This window comes from Myotis yumanensis, unplaced genomic scaffold, assembly GCF_028538775.1.
Source record: "Myotis yumanensis isolate MYYU_CA2020_CCGP unplaced genomic scaffold, mMyoYum1.0.hap1 SCAF_1, whole genome shotgun sequence".
NCBI classification, from domain to species: Eukaryota; Metazoa; Chordata; class Mammalia; order Chiroptera; family Vespertilionidae; genus Myotis; species Myotis yumanensis.
The window spans coordinates 5,732,249-5,748,897 of record NW_027223752.1 but is presented as its reverse complement, the minus strand read 5'-3'; positions in this window follow the sequence as shown (position 1 = coordinate 5,748,897).

Here is a 16,649-nt window from a genome sequence, read left to right as displayed (position 1 = left end):
ACTGGGTATTCAACAGCAAGCTCCCAGCAAAACTGTGTATCTGGGCTGCCACCTCAGACTGGTAGAGAGCCACAGGGTGTGGAAATTAGACACACACAGAAGATTCCTGCAGTGTGTCCACTGAGTTCATTCCAACAGCTGTTTTCTGGAACCAGCCCCAGTGCTGCATTTTAGCTATTGTGGTAGGTGAGATTTTCCCCCAATTGTTCTTGGTTCACCATCTTGACACCTTCTCTTTGACCATCCCCTCCCGCCACCTTCAGTTCCATTTACTGACCCCTCTACATTATCCATCGACACAGGAGTGCCCCAGATCTCAGTTTCCAGACACTTCTATTCTCATCACATTCTCCTCTCTCCAGGTGATGTCATCAGCCACACCCCATCCAAGGACCTCTCCTCTCAGCTGTGGACAGGTGTGTGTAACAGCTCCGTGCACTACTCACCAGGAAGCTGGACCTGATCACGCTCATACCTAAACTCCTGAGTCTTCTCTGTTCCCAAACTGCTCCCCCCTCATCTGTCTTCCCATCTCAGGAAACTGCGACTCCATCTCTCCCACTGCAGGGCCAGCAGCCTTAAGGGAATCCTCCTCCCTCTTCTCTCTATTGGGAGCCTATCCACGGTGCTGTGACAACTTCTTACCACATCCAGGGCTTCCATCAGGCCCAGGGCTGGGGCACCATCACTCACCCCCACTATCATCATGGCCCAAATGGTCACCCGTTTGGCTGCTGTCCCTCCAGAGCTGCCCTTCCATCATGAGAGCCACTAGGTACTGTGGCCATGTACATGCAAATTTACATGGGACAACACCCATCCAAGTGAGCCACAATGACCAGGCAGTGGGAGACAGGCTTGGAGCAGGGGCCTTGCCTGCCCCAGAGGAGCTGGCTTCCTTAAGATTGCACAAGGTGATGCTCGCTGCTGTAACAAACACACCCTGGAATACACAGGGACTCAAACACGAGGAGAGTGCAACTCTCACTCCTGGAGGGTCCCCGGCAGACACTCCTACTGACAAGCAGCTAACTCCACGGCAGGACTCAGGCTCTTGCACTAACTCTTCCATTAATGTGCCAATGGAGTGTACAGTGGGGGGGTGGGGGGGGTGAGGAGGGGAGGTCATTGCCGGCGGATGGAATCTGAAAAGGCTACAGGGACAAGTGCATGTTGCAGCCTGCGGAGACAAGCCCAGCTGGAACACACAGAGGTGTGCAGGCCGGGGTGCAGGCATCCGGAAGCCTTTCCTTTGGAAAGAGCCAAGACAAAGTGAAGACTATTCTGTGAGGAAGATGGGCTGGGGCGAGATCCCGGGACACTTGAAAGGCTGGGCTTGACCTGTCTTCTCTCCATGCTGTCCAGGTCCGTCCGAGACACACTCCTTACAGCTGACAGGGGCCCTCGAGACCTAGACAGGCAGGAGGCTCCATCCACAGTCGACCGCGGAGAAAACAAGCTGAGAGCAGAGGAAGCTTATCGAAGGGCAGGCACACCAGGGTGAGAGGTGAGGCCAGCCCCAAGCCTCGGATCCCTAGGTCCAGAGCTCTCTGCTAATCAGCTCCTGCCCAGAAAGTGCTGGGAGCAGCAACCAGACTCCCTCCCCACAGCATGAGGAGTTCCAGGCTCGAGCTGGTCGGACCTCTGAAGTTCATCGCGCTTCCATTTGTCCCGTTCAGATAATAAAGCAGGCGGAGTAAAACCAAATTTAAATTTGAAGTGTGGTTCCAGTGTTAAAATATTTTGACTGCCCTTCAGCTGTTCTCTCCTGCACATGATCTTATCTATCTCGCACGCGTATTAATTGCGGTTGGCCCAGATTTAAAGAGACAGTGCCTGCCCTGATGTATGGGCCAGGGCATCAGAGACAGTGCCATGCCAGGGACTTCAGGACCAGGCCTTAGGGCACCAGAAGAGCTTTGAGCTCAAGCTTTCCCAGACTTCTGGGCCGAGAAAGCCCTTCCCTGGTGTGGTGTGGTCAGGTGGAGGAGGAAGAGCACATTTTTAAAACTTACTATTATGGTAACGGTCGTGGCTGCCTCTCCATCCCACTTTGTTGCTACATCCAAGAGCGCACCTGCTCCTCAGAGCTGCCCGGAGGCCAGGAAAAGTTCTCACACATAGTAGGTGCGCAATGGGTATTTAAAAGGTAATGCATGCACGACTCCATGGAAATTAACATAACTTTCCTTGTTTCGTCATGTTGGACACATGGAAACTGCCTCTCAGGGGTTCAATTAGTGGACATGCGGTGCTGTCCAAAGCTTCCGCGGAGACATGTGGTTCAGGCCTGAAGTCCTTGCTGGTGGAGATGGTCCAAAACTCCTAGGGAGACCATGGGTTCATGCCAAAAGTTTCTTGATCACGAGCCACGGCCAGCCAGGCTACCGAGGCCAGAAAGGTTCTTATTGGCAATGCAGCCACAACGAAATTATTAGACCCGGAAAACATGGTAGAAACTTTTACATATTAATCCTGTAAACACAAAGCATAAATAAACACCATGGGCAATTTGAATCCGGGACATTGTCTAAGCGTGAAGCTTGTGGACAGGAGCAAGCATCAAGGACCTTTGGGTGTGGACCCCTATGTCCCACAAGGGCAGGGGTTCCACGACCAGCACGGCCAACCTGGCCAGAGACCCAGGTCTCCAGATGCGGGCCCAGCGCTCCTTCCTTCCTGCCAACGCCTCTCCCAGGACACAGCCCCCCACACGGGGACAGGATGCCTGGAGTCAGTGCCTGGAAATGGCGTCAGCTCCGAATCGCATCACTAAAAACATCTGTCATTTCTACTTCATTTCCATTGCTTCAGGGAGAAAGCTTCAAGGTAGGGCCCATCTGTATGTATATTTTTAAAATCTTCCTACACAGACTCCTAATCTGCCCTCTTCACAGAGAGACGGCCAGCCACAGGCTCCAGCCTGGGCAGGCAGCAGCATGGAGCTAGAATCCCGTAGCAGTGTTTTATTCGCGTTGTCTTTATCTTACCCTCCTCTCTCACTGATGGCCTGGGATGCTGTTGTCCCCTTAAAAAATATAAGATAGAGTGTGTGCAGATAAATTAATCCAAGTAAGAAAAAAATAACATAATTTCATTATATTCAAGGAAATAATAACGAAATAATGGTGTAAATGATAGATTCCATGTAGCAGAAGTTGTGAAAGGTGGCTAGCTTAGAGATGGAAGTTTGGAAATCACTACTTTGTGTCAAGATAGCCCCTTGAACAAACCAAAAAAGGCACTTTTGATATGAGTAACAGCTAGGTGGTCCGGGGGTAGGCAGTGACTCCTCCCTGATGTGCAGAGATCAGCCGGGGATACTTAGAGGTCAGACTAGTGGAACTGGTCCTGCTTGCTTAATACAAGTGCTGCTGCCTCTAGGAAGGCTTTGAGGATTTCCCCAACCAGGGAGGGCCAGTTCCTCTTTTAAGTCTTCGGAACCATATTTCTAGACCATTCTCAGGGCAGCCAGACCTCTTGGCCTTTTCCCAGGCAATCCGTGTGTGTTCTTCATTTCCTTGGACCGTCTTCTTGAGGTACGTTCTGTACCTGACGTCCTTACCTTCTCGTCACACACCCTGAACTGAGTCAGGCCACGCCTTCACGTCACAGAAGCCAATGGCCTTGGCAGCGTGACTAGGTGTCTGGAACCCCGCATGGGTGTAAGTAGCCGGCCTGGCCTGGGGTTCTCGTCCTCCTCTGAGGCGGTCCCAGATGTTTCAGTGACGTCCTGCTCGCTGCTGCCATGCTGTCCTGCTGTGTGTCCTGGAAATATCCTCCCTGCAGCTCTCCGCGGCTGAAATGAGCAGCGCTGGGTGTGCAAGACAAACAGGAACTCCCCGCAGAGGGAATAGCATTCCAGGGAAAAGGAATTGCACGTGCCAAGGATTGGAGGCATGACACCATTTTGTTTTTTAAAAAAGTATTTTTTTATTGATTTCAGAGAGGATGGGAGAGGGGGAGAGAGATAGAAACATCAATGATCAGAGAGAAACATCATGGATCTGCTGCCTCCTGCATGACCCCTACTGGGGACCAAGCCTGTAACCTGGGCATATGCCCTGACTGGGCATCGAACAGTGACCTCATGGTTCATAGGTCGATGCTCAACCATGAGCCACACCAGCCAGGCCAACAGGACACAGTGCTGCTCATTGAAGAAGTGTTGCTGGGTTCAGGGCAGTGGAGCAAAAGGTGAATATGAGCTAAGACGTCAAGGAGATAGCCCTGTGGGGGGTGGTGAGGCATCACAAGGGTGAGTGCATGAAGCTGGGGGCTTGAAAGTCATTCCGAACGTTCTGGAAATCCTTGGCAGTGAGTAAGCGGGCATGTTCGAATCATGCTCAGTGTGGGTTCGTCCCAGCAGCCACAGAGTGAAGGTGGTGGGGTGGATGGGGCAGACCTGGAGGCCCCGCTTGCATGTTCAGGTGGAGCAATAAAGAGGATGGGGAGGGTGGGGCCAGGGAGATGGGCAAGGAGGCCCCCTATGTGGAACGCCGCTTACACACACCTTCCTACTGGAACCCACTGGAATATTCAGGACGCGTCTCTCCAGAACAGAGCATCGATTGAATAATTTGCTCTGAATAATTAAATCTTCAAAGCCCATAGCCATAGAGTTTATTTATAACTGGAGCCACAGTTAGCATGTACTTTAAATGCAAAGAGGGGCTTTCACCGTCAAGTTATTATATTACTCAAGAGTTTAATTAATAACACACTAATTGTAGAAGCCAGCATCAAGAGTCACACCATATTGTTCTGATTACATTTGGAAACTGTCTGAAGTGATTTGGTAATTAAAAAAAACGAACTTCGAAATCTAGCCGTATCTTCTCACAGATGTGGAGGGTCTTTTGTTTATGTCTTCTAGGATTTTTAAAAAATATATATATTTTATTGATTTTTTACAGAGAGGAAGGGAGAGGGATAGAGAGTTGAAAACATCGATGAGAGAGAAAAATTGATCAGCTGCCTCCTGCACACTACCTACTGGGTATGTGCCCGCAACCAAGGTACATGCCCTTGACTGGAATCAAACCTGGGACTCTTGAGTCTGCAGGCCGATGCTTTATCCACTTAGCGAAACCTGTTAGGGTTCTTCTAGGATTTTTTAAGCTAGAGGGGTTTCCCTTGGGTCTTATGTTACAGAGACTCTGAATAATGCCTTTAGAATAGCTATATGCCTGTATATTAAAAATGCATGCCACTGGTTCGAAAGACATCTATCAAAGTCAAATAAAATAGTAGAATAAAAAGTATAAATCTATAGATTAGAGCTGAAATGGACTTCAGACCTGATCTGTTTTACCTTAAAGCCCATTTTCCAAATGTGAAGATCGAGATGAGTAAAGTCAAGGGATTTGCTTGAGAATGGCCAGAAGACAGACCTGAATCTACGGGTCCGTAAATTCCCCTCCGCTTCTGAAATCATGCCTCTCTCAGTTCCTCTCGAAAGACACAGACTTAACTAAAAGAACGCGGAAATGATCCACTAGCATCTGCCTTTGCCTCACGGGTAAACGTCTTCAGAAAAGAGCTCAGGCCTCTTTCCTCTCTTATGGTCATGAACTTGGAATTCCTAACACGATGCTCATTATTCAATAGCCAATCACAAGGACCTGCTCACTGGAGCTGGACCGACTCCCTCCCTTGGCTGGTGTGAAAACTGCATCTGTAAACTCAGATCCACACACCGCCTCTGGGCAGATGCACTAACCAACCGCCTGGCTGCTACGCTAAGGGCAGCTAAGGAGCCAACCGTGGCCCAACCAGCAGAGGCAGCTCCACAAACACAATGCTCATCCTGCCCAGTCAGGCTGTGTCAGAGGCTGGGGCGCAAAACAGAATAGAGCGGCGTGGCAGCCGGGGCGAGATAAGATGCACATAAACACGCGCGTACATCTTGTACAAAGGACTGTGAGTATAGAGATCAGAGGCCAGCAGACTTTCCTCGGTAGAGAACCAACGCGTGGCTATTTTCTGCTTCAACGCCCACAGTCTGTGTCACAATCGGACAACTCTGTTGTTGTTGCTTCACGAAAGCTGATGTGGACAACAGGCAAGTGAATGGGCATGCTGTGAGCCAATAAAACTTTATTTATAAACACTAAATGTCGATTTCTTATAATTTTCACGTATCGTGAAATATATATTTACTTTTTTCAACCATAAACCTTCCTTAGCTGATGGGCTGCACACCCAGACAGTGGGCTGAATTTGGCCCTCGGGGGTTGAGTTTGCTGACCCTGTTGTAGCTGGGACATTCCCCTCTCCCCCATTGTTGGGGGAAGACCAATCAAGCAGAGAGGTCAAGGTTGTGGTCCCCGAGGGGCAGGAGGGGTTGTTTGAGGAATGGCCTGGAGATGCAGCTCTAAGGGTGGGCTGGGCCAAATTGTAAAGGGATTTGAATGCCTGCAAAGTCACTAGGGGGACTGATGGAGGATGTCCTGCAGGAATAGCAGGGTGGGGAGGGGAAAGGGGAAGAAAAACCACTCCTGGAACCCTGTCCTCCTGTGGAGGACAGCCTGGAAGGGGCAGGACCAGCGTCCAGCAAGGGTGTGGTCATGCTAGGCCAGGGAACTTGCCAGAATCCGTTCTTCAATGGACAGAAATGTGTTGAGCAGCAACCTTAACACATTGCTAAACAGGTTTGAGCAAACCTCCCAAGTCTATAGAGACAACTGGACAAAGTAAACACTCGCTCTGGGGGGATATCTGATTCCTTGCTACAGGACAGTGCATCCAGAAATATTGTATATAACAGACCACAGAGAGAAGCCCTGACAGACCACCAGGACACGGCACAGAGAGGGTAAGGGCTTGGCCTAAGGCCACACAGCTAGTGATTGATCTCCCGCCGACACAAACGCTGGCCTTCTGTCGACTTGCACCCCTGCACCTTCTAATGTAGAAATCAAATGAGAAAATAAATGGGAAACCTTTTGTGGTCTCCAAAGTCAGACCCGATGGTGAGGCTTAGCCTGAATCTCTCAACGTTGTGCTTTCTGCTCCCACAATGGTCACCCCCAGAAGACATTGTGTTCTGCACAGGGAGAGCTGGGTCCCCTTCCTCCCTGCAACCCTGGGACCTAAGACATAGCCTGGCACAGAGCCACCAAACGAGAAATGTCTGAATGAACAAGAAGCCACTGCGTTGTCACAGACTTTATGAAGAAATGACGCAAGACAACTCCACCACTCTCCAGCCCTTAAGAATTGTTAGCCTGTTTTCACTGAGCTGTACAGTATATGCCCTGGACGTCAAGATGTACATTAGGGACCATAAACAGTAATAGATGATGACACTGTGATAACCAAGGAAAATCGAGGATAAAACAGGGAAACGGGATCTTATTACGCCTCCGGTGAAACAGAAATCAGGGTCACGTTTTCAAGATTAGGAATTAGATTAGAAAATGGACAACGTGATAACTGTGAGCAAACATGATACTCGGCGATATCGCAGAGTGTGAAGGCATGGCGGTGCGTCAATGTGCCATATGAGACGGTATTTTGCGATGTTTCTAGTGCTCTATGCAGCATGGAGGAGGGGCCTGGGCATGAGGGCAGATCGTCTATAGTTGTGAATCAGACAGTGTGCTTTATCCCGGACTTTAAACCTAACCTAAGGGGGGGTCCCTTTAAAAACGTGTACATATCCAAGGAGGCCCTTTTCGCTACTTTACCCAAGTCACAGAGGCATGGTTTGTAAGTTTCCAACAATGTACACATCCCTGCAATTGTATTTTGCAGCTGTAGTGCCAGGAAGCTGCACACTGTGAGTACGGGCAGTAATAGCAGAGTCCGATCGCTTCTCTGTTGTGAGTGATGAGGATGTTCGAGGTGATCTCATGATACACCACTGGGCTCCCTCTGGGTGAACGTGCCCTCCATGTCACCCATGGGTATGAGGGGTCAGCGTGGCTTATTCGCCCTATGCCCACGTTTGCTCTCGCAGTCAGATTTCTAAACTACTCGGCCTCAAAATGCAGTGGCACGTGATTTTGAAATGCATTTTCCACCGTGGGTCTCTGTGTAGCATGCAAACCCGATTAAGTTCTCATGGGTGAAATGTGAAATTTGTCCCATGTAACGTGAGTCCAATAGGATTGACAGTAGCAACGACACAGATGGTGGGGCAGTTTCTGGTTCGAAATGGGAGTGTTAGGACTTGTGAAAAGCAGAACTTGATGAAGCCCCCGGGTCAGGGGTATCCAGGCCACAGAGCTGAGAGAGAGAGAGGGGCAAAAATGGGCCAGCATGGGCTCCCCCGGCGCTCGCCAGAACCAGGGGACTGGGCGTGGGGGTCAAAATCCAAACTCCCAGCCAGATGCCAGGTGAAAGGGGAAACCTCCATGTTCTCATGCAATCCTCCCAGCAGCCCATTTCTCGGAGGTAGGGAGGGACTGAGACTTGGGGAGTTTTGGGGGTTTCTCCAGGACCTCAGCAACGAGGAGGGCTCTGAACTTGGACTTGCCTGATTCCCAAACCCAGGCTCCTTTGAGACTTCTTGGCGACTTACTTCCCTAGACTTGACACCTAGCAGCCATTTGAGCTGTCCGGTCATGAACTTGTCCACCAAAGTGGAGGCCCTGGGGGATGAAGAGTGGGTGCTGGGAGAGTCAGACTGGGCCGCAGTGTTGAGACAGACCGGATCGAAGCCAGAGGAACCACAGGTGGACACGCATGTCCACCTGCTCCTGGGAACACTGGCCTCATTGCCCCACACAGCAGAGGGACAGCCTTTACTGCAGTGGAACGGCCGTCCTGAGGGGCCCTTCGCTGAGACCCCCAGCGCGACCTCCTGCACATAAACAGCCCCTGGTGCCGGTTCTCAGAGCTTGTGGGACAGGCACAGCAGGGGGAGGGGCCAGCGCACACAGAATCATCCTTGGGCCGCCCGAGTCTGCCCTCCCCTTCCGTGGGGCGCCCTCTCCTCCAGGGCCCCAACCTTGTGAACAGGTGGGAGCTGCCCGCTACACAGCCTGACGGTGCAAAGCCCTCTCTGCTGGGGCGAGTCCTCAGTGTCCCCATCACGGGCAGCTGGAGCGCTCTACGTGAGGAGCCCCACAGCCATCAGCGGCGGAGCTGAGGCCAAGGCAGCTGAGGGGCAGCGGAGCCCGGGCCGGGGTGTGGACAGAGCTGCAGGAGCCAGCAGGGTGGAGCTGTCCCCCCTCACAGTGGGTCCCTCAGCCAAGAGTCAGAGCCCCGGACCTACTGACTCCTGATCTGCATCTTCACAAGATCCTGGGAGAGCCAGGCAACCTTACAATGAGACAAGACTCACTCATCGGAAGGACAGTGAGCTCGCTTGTAGATGCAATGGTGGCGGGCAGTGCAGCCAGGGGACGGAAGAGCAAAACACCAGCCTCTCTCTCAGCCTCTGCTGAGAGAAAGGGGCGTGGGTCCCAGGCACAAGGCCCTGAGATCCCACCACCTCCACTCGGCTCCCTTTATGAGGCCCAGGCAGTGGAGGAGGCCGCACAGCCCTGCACACGCAGAGGGAAGGGCTCCTTCCTCCCTCTCCCTGTTCTTTCTCCCCTGAGACAGTTCCACCAGCCCCGCCCTCGTGTTCAGGGCCCAGGTGTGGAGCGTCCAGGGCTGGTGGCGTCCCCTCGCCTGTCCGGAGGGAGGACCTCTCCCCTCCCCACAGCACGTCAGCGGCTCGGCTGGCCGTGGGCAACAATTGCAGCCTTAGTAAGCCATCCCTCTGGAACTGCCAGTAGCTTTATAAATCTGGAAAGCCATAAAATCATCACCTTTCCGTAAGCCTAAATTAAGTTCCGATCCTCCGCGCCCATTTGAGTCCTCGCAAGAGGGATGCTGGCCAGGCCCCTCTGCACGTATTTCTGGGCCTCCTCCAGCCCCCAGAACCCGCTCCTGAGGCCGCATCGGCGGGACTCCCGAATGCGCCCGCACTGCACGGCTCCAGGCTCACAGCGTCCTTCCGCACCCGTGGCCTCCTTTCAGCCAAGCGAGGGATGTGGAAAATGTCAGCATTGATGGGCAGATGCTAGTTCATACGGGGAGGATATGAATGCTGATGATCGTGTGAGATTAACAGTAGTGGGTGAACAGCCCTCGGGGGCCAGGCATTCACATGTTTTCGGGATTCATGAACATGAAGACTTTCCCAACGGATGGGTTGATTCTACCGTCCCGATCCCACAAGAGCTGCCTGGATCCAAATTAAAATCTACAAATGGAAGGAAGCAGAATGGACCCTGAAAGTTGTCCCTCTCTAAGCCCGAAACCCCAACAGAAGAGACCTTGCAGACATGACAAAAGAGAAGGGCCTTCAGATGGGAGGGGACCCTGGTCATCCGCTGAATCACATGAACCCGTAAAAGTGAGCGCCTTTCCCAGTTGAGAGGGGATGAAGAGATGAGCCCGGAGCAGGGCCCAGAGCGAGGCTGCGTCTTGGCTGTGAAAACAGAGGAGGGGGCCCAGAGCCAGGAGGGCCATGTCCTCGAGAGGCTGGGAAAGACGGGGGATGAATTCCACCCTGACCCCTCCAGGACCGACGCACCCCTGCTCTGGGGTTGGAGCCCAGTGAGACCTGTCCTATTGGGCTTCTGACCTAGAGACCTGTAAGAGGATAAAGGATGTTGTTGTTGTTTTAATATATATTTTTATTGTTGATAGTATCACAGATATCTCCCATTTCTCCCCCTTTATCTCCCTCCTCCCAGCCCCTACACCACCACCCCAGGTCTTCACCATCCTATTGCGTGTGTCCATGGGCTATGCATGTAAGTATATAAGTTCTTCGGTTATCTCTTCTCATCCTCCCAGCCCCACATGGAGGTATGTCAGTCTGTTCCATGCCGCCATCCTTCAGGTCTTATTTTTTTGGTTGATTCATTAGATTTCACAAATAAGTGAGATCATGTGACATTTGTTTTTCTCAGATTGGCTAATTTCACTTCGAATAAGATTTTCCAGGTCCAGCCATGCTGTCCCAAAGGGTAAGCGATCCCTTTTTTAGAGCTGTATAGTATTCCATAGTGTACATGTCCCACAGCTAAAGGGATGTTGTTTAAGGCACCAGGTTCATGGTGATTTGTTAGGGCAGCAGCGGGAAACGAATCCAGCTACACCTGCCATCAGGAGCGCGCTATGGAGAGTGCTGTCTGTGCATTAGCTCAGGAAAGGGCATGGGGGTGCGTCAGGCTCTGTAACCCTAAAAAAATTCCTTCAGGGGGTAGGGGGATGGCAAATGGAGAGGCTGTGAATCAGATTCTAATTTGCTGCATAGCCCTGTGGAGTCCTTGGGGGCCAGGCTCTCTGGGTTCAAATCCAAGCTGTGTCACTAACCGGTGAACAACCTTGGGCAGACCCTCCAGCCTCTGTGCCTCAGTTCCCGACCTGGGACATCGGGTTCTGATGACACGGATGCCAGGGGCTGTGTGAATATTAAGTGAGTGAACATACATGGTCACTAACCCAGCGCCTGCTACATAGTAGGTCCTTACACATTTTGAACTCAGCTGGAATATGTTTGAGAAATTTCAGTTTAGCCTAAAACTGTGGTTGGGGAAGAAGAAGATAAAGGTTTGAAATGTGTGGGATACAGAAAGAACCAATTCCATGGCGTCAGGTTCAAGTCATAGCTCAGCTAAAGAAAGGGCAGTTTATCTTATTTCTTTGGCCCTCAGTGTCCTCTCCGTAAACTAAAAACAAACAAAAATAAAACTGCCTGCTAGCGTTATTGTCAGGCACAAATGGGTGGACACATCTGTCTAGTGGATTTGAGACCACACGTCGGGTGCACAGTCACGCTCGGCCCGCTGGCTCTGTCACGATGCCCCGCGTCTCAGGAGCTGCACTGAATACATGCCGCTTCTCCACGTGTGGGCTGCTGTGTGGATGGCAGAGTTGTTGCTGGCTCACTTGCTTATTCGTACCCATGACTTATGAGGGCCAACTATGCATTCTCATAATGAAATGCCAGCGGCAAAGTGCAGACCAAGTCCTGAATGGCGCCCTTGAACTTGGCCAGCCTGGCTGCAGCCGTGTGTGTGTGTGTGTGTGTGTGTGTGTGTGTGTGTGTGTGTCCAGCCTCTGGGGTTGCCTCTGTTGGCACCTCAGAGTCCCTGGCAGTGTGAAAGGACCTTTATGTCCAGAAGCACAACTGAACGAATGACTGGCCTGTGGAGAGGGTGAGGGTGGAATGGAGCGAGGAACCAGCTACAAACTGGAGGGGTGCGTCTCCTCTCAGATTATTAGCACGTCTGAACCCCACACCGATGGCTGGGGACTGTGTGGTCCTCAAAGGGAGACATGGGACTCTGTGCTGACATAGAGCTCGGCCACTGCTATTACCTGACTGTGCCGAGGTGCTCACCTGGGAACCCGCCCCCGCCGGCCTATCACCCTCTCCTCCTCCTGCCCCCACCATCTCCAAGCCCAGCCCTCCCAGGGGCTGACCCTCAGCTGTTTCAGAGCCTTAGAACCCTTGTCGGAAGGAAACCACCAATGGCAGGTGGTGGGAAGGAGCTATGGTGGGAGTTCCCTTCAATCCAGGGGAGAGACAGAGGTGGAAGCCTGGGGGAAGCCCGCACACGAAGAGGGGCAGGGGCCGTGGAAGAGCCACCGCGGAAGAGCCATCGCTTAGATGTGGAGCTTGGACATGGAGCCCACAGGCCTGGGCGTGAGATCTCTGGAAGTCACTTTGGGTCGCTGACTCTGTTTCCGCAGCTATAAAACGGGCATAATTATCATTGCCTGGAATTACTGTTGTGCATATAGGACATACAGCGCACTCTCCGCAGGCTGCCCCCTGAAAGGCCCTCAGCATCACCCCCACCCCCGCCTGGGGGAGGGGCAGGTAGGCTATGGTGGGACCTGCTTGGTTTGACATCAGAGTAACTGGATACAATTCCCGCCACCTCTGCCTCTCTGATCTCAATGATGTCATTTCGTTCTCTGGACCCTCAGCTGCCAAACAGACATAGCGCCTGCCTGACCTCCCTCTCGGGGACTGAGGTCTGGTGACTGGCACCTGGGCACTTACCTTCCATCAGGTCTACGAGGCACGCAGCGGCCTCTGCTCATGTCTGGGGGTTACTCGGCTTTGTGGGTGGCGACAACAGAACCTCATTTCTAGGTGAGTCGAAGCAGGAAATAGCTCCCTGCACTTTCCCAAGCCTGGGCTCGGGCACTAGGAAGCGTGCCCGCCACCGGAGGCTCTCCGGGGACCCGGTGTCTCTGTCATCACCGTCCTCCATGGGCACAGACAGGACACGCTGGGGTCCACGGGGACCTTCGCCCTGATTGGCAGCATCCCACGGTGCGTGTCTGCTCAGTGCTGAGCTCTGGGGACCCTGCCTATGTTCGCGTTTTCACGACAGGCTGCCTGCCACCGGGTTGGTCCTCTGGACAGATTGGCCCCCACCCGCACACACCAGCCTCTCCTTCCGCTTCAAAATAATTATCTCCAAAAGGGAGCGAGGCAGCCCATCCATTGTCAGCCCTGAATGACATCATGGCTGGTGTGCACTGTTCAGAAGATTAATAACATCTGCTTTGGAAATCACGGTCGGTCGCAGACCCCGGAGCTCACATCAAACATATGGGTGTTTTGCATGCACGGTGTGCAGGCTAACTCTGCGCAGCCAAGGCCGCAGGCTAAAGGAAACGCTGTACCGATGCCTGCTCCCTTTTGTGGAAGGCCTTCCCTGGGACAGCTGGGCACTGACCCCCTTAAAGGTACTACATCCCTATTGGCCACGGTCAGCCTGCAGGGCTGGGAACCTTCTCACATCCCTTACAGAAAAGCTGAAGATCTAAGACGTTAAAGCCTCAGCTGGTGTGCCACTGAGAGCAAGCGAGGAAGCCAGGAGGCAAACCCAGGGAGACGGGGTTCCACACAGGACACCGGCCACTCTTCCAACCTGTTTCCAATGGTGGACAATGGGGCCTAGTCAGCAGCAAAGAGTTGCCAGGACACTGATGCTAAGACAGGACCATTCATTGATTTGTTTCCTCATCCTCCTCCCAGCAGGTGCGCACACATCGCAGAGAGCAAAGGTTGGCCAGGGCTATACTTTCACCTGTGGGCAGGACCCATGTTTACTTCCCGATCTAGAGTAAAGCGACTCCCGTAACGTGTGGATCAAGAGCTCACAGGAAAGCCCAGCAAGGCCCTCGCCTGATACTCAAAGAAGGAAATGGAGAAATGGAAGTGAATGATTGTCTGCATGTTAAGCACGTTTGTCAGAGGTTTGCTTTCTTTCTCTTTCTTTTTTTGCGCAGGCTTAGGGAAGTTGGCAGCCCGCCCTCAGTCTTTCAAGCAGGTTTCAATGAGCAAAAAGGGAGAGAAAGGGTCAAAAACAATGAGCACGTGCACCATTTCGAAATGTTTCCAGGATGAAACGGTAGTTCAGGCAACTTGCAAAGAAATGCATGAAGAGCTAGGAGGGTCTTTGCATTCTCTCCTGCAGATGAGAGAAGGGCCAGGGGCTGTCTGTGCAGGGCAGGAGGCTCTCCTGTGGTCCCCACGCATCAGGCGGCGATGTCTGCATTTGCCTCGGTCTTTGCAAGGCAGTTGCTCTTGTGGTAGCTCGATTCCCACATTGCAGATCATCTCTCAATTTCTAAAACAATTGGAGGGCCTGGCTAGAGTGGCTCAGCTGATTGAGCATTGCCCTGTGCACAGAAAGGTTACTGGTTTGATCCTGGTCAGGACACATACCTGGGTTGTGGGTTCAGTTCCCAGTTGGGGCAGAGTACAGAAGGCAACTGATCAATGTTTTCTCTTCTCTTTCTTTCTCTCTCTCTCCCTCCCTTCCTTCTCTTTAAGCATGTCCTCAGATGAGGATTTAAAAAAACACAAAACAAACAAACAAACAAACAAAAAATTGGAGGTGAGGGATTTAAAAAGATGATTTTAAACCATATTGCCCAAATCACCTAAACTATTGATACCATTTGAAGACACGTGTCTTCACTAACCAAGTGAGCTGTCTGTCAGGTTACAAGAGATGAAAGGAGGAGAATTAAGAGATGCTCTAGGCACCTGCCTGGGTCCAGGAGTTTTACCAGGGGAACCAAAGGACCCCCTGGATGGGTGGTAGGAAGATGCTCAGAGCATGGACAGTGAACTTGGAAAGGAGGGCCTGGGCACAGCATCCGTTCATTTCACAGATGTGTCTGGCATTCCCTTGGTACCAGCCACGGAGGCTGGAGAGCAAGGGACCCCCATCCCTGTGCCCATGGATTCTACACTCTGGTGAGGAAAACCAATGGAAACACAGTACAAGGCACACATTAATCAAAGGATCGCGGGAAGAGAGACGTGTTTGGAAGGCAATAAGTGAGAACGCAAGACCTTCTAAAAGGGCTCTCTGAAGAAGCAGCATTTAAGTTGAGACCTAGAAGAAAAAGGAGAAAAGAAAGAAGAAAAAGATGTCATCTGAAGGCTGTGGACAATAACTGTAGTGATTTAAGCAGGGAGCACCGTGCCCCAGGGGCCAACAAATCCATCCGGCCACCTCCCTTTGTAAATAAAGTTTTATTGGCACACACCCACACTCCATTGCTTCTACAACATCTGAGGCTGCTCTGGAGCTGCTGGCACAGACTGGGGGAGTTGGGACAGAGACCCCCTGGCCTCAAAGCAAAGGCCTTTTCAGAGAAAAGCCTGCTGCTTGAGGCCTCTGCTGAGCTAGACCTCTTGGAGCATTTGTTTTCTCATCTCTAAAGGGAAGATGTTAGTACCCTCGAAGCAGGTGGATTTTCGCATATGTAGTTTCTATCTCGATAAAGCTGTTAAAAATGCAGATGTCAACTGTCTGGGCAGGGCAATGCTATACAAAGAGTTAAAGAGATCTTGAGTAAACATCACAGCTGATAGGCAGATAACGAGAAATCACTAAGTTTCTGTTGCTTATACTACCACTCATACTGTCTTTCACTAATCCACTCACAGTGTCCAGAGATGTGAAGTCAACAGCCAGAGGATGCACAGCGTTAGTCTCTGAGACCCCAGTGCTGCTTCCTGCATAGGGCCCTGCCTTTGAGATCAAGGAGACTTGCAAAGTACATTTAGACTGAGAGGGGGAAGTGGATTGCAGGGCCGGAGGCAGCTTTGGTGAGCTGGAGGGAATTCATGCAAAGCCTCTCCCGTCTGGTTTCAGGCTGTGTGAATGCTCACGGCCCCATGTTTCGCTTTGAGCTGGGCGCTAGGTGAGCTCTGCGCTTTGCATGAAAGCTGGCCTGAGCCGGGCTTGGTCGTGGGGGTGAAACTCGCAGAAACTGCTGAGCTGGGCCCAGAGGCTGGCCCCATCAAAGGCGCTGGCCAGGGCTCCCAGCCCCGGGGCAAAGGCCAGCCAGCCCACGGCTTCCTTGGGGCCAGAACACAGTCAGCTCGTCTTGTTTCAAGTTTCACCTCAGCTCCTTTCGTGTTTCGCTCTTGAGCAGTTCACACAGCACCCTCCTCCCTCCCTCCTGAGCTGGTCTCCGCTGGCAAAGGCAAAGGCACCCTGACACATGAGCTCGCCCAGGTGGCGAGCTCTGGGCTAGCAGGTGGGGCGTGGCCAGACCTGGGTCTGTGAGCCAGGAGCCTTGGGTCTGGGTCAGGCTTTGCCCCCAACTGACGATGGCCAGAGCCATCCCTCCAAGCCTCAGTTTACCCCTCTGTA